Source organism: Penaeus monodon, chromosome 31 (assembly GCF_015228065.2).
Source record: "Penaeus monodon isolate SGIC_2016 chromosome 31, NSTDA_Pmon_1, whole genome shotgun sequence".
In the NCBI taxonomy this organism is placed as follows: domain Eukaryota; kingdom Metazoa; phylum Arthropoda; class Malacostraca; order Decapoda; family Penaeidae; genus Penaeus; species Penaeus monodon.
This window is the reverse complement of record NC_051416.1, coordinates 10404619-10405103: the sequence shown is the minus strand read 5'-3', so window position 1 is coordinate 10405103 and position 485 is coordinate 10404619. Positions and strand designations below refer to the sequence as shown.

Genomic DNA, 485 nt, shown 5'->3' with positions numbered 1-485 from the left:
TTTCTGTCCCTTTGTCTTCTTTGGAACTTGTTATATAGCCACCAGAAACCATTTCTAAAACAAAACAAAACAAAAAATATTACAGCAATTTGTGCCTTAAACCATATGCCTTTCTCATTAAATCAACCAGCAAAGTGAATACCGTAATAACTAAGGGAATTTATTATAGCATTCACCAAGATTCTTACGACAAATTTCCGTACTAAGTGACTCAGCAGTTAAGCAGACAAGAGAGATTTACTACTGGGAACTTGGAGGAACAAATGCCTTGAACTTTGATTAAGCAGTAAATATCATCTGCCTATTATGGTGGGGTCTTTCAACCCTCTTAAAACACCTCAAAGGATTTTAACATACTGTTCGCTAAGGTCTCTCAGTATCGCTATTTTCAACAAAACTGTAATTGAAGCTACTGTGAAAATGGTAAACGAAAATGTAGTTATTTCTCATAATTGATACTGTAACGGTGGTCCATTTACTTGCAA

At 34.8% G+C, this 485-nt stretch overlaps 1 protein-coding gene across 1 annotated transcript in view; it reads right to left on the bottom strand.

Annotated features, from left to right (window-relative positions):
* Positions 1-485, bottom strand: part of LOC119592887 (regucalcin-like) — a 62425-nt gene that overhangs the window by 597 nt on the left and 61343 nt on the right. The window lies entirely within an intron of this gene.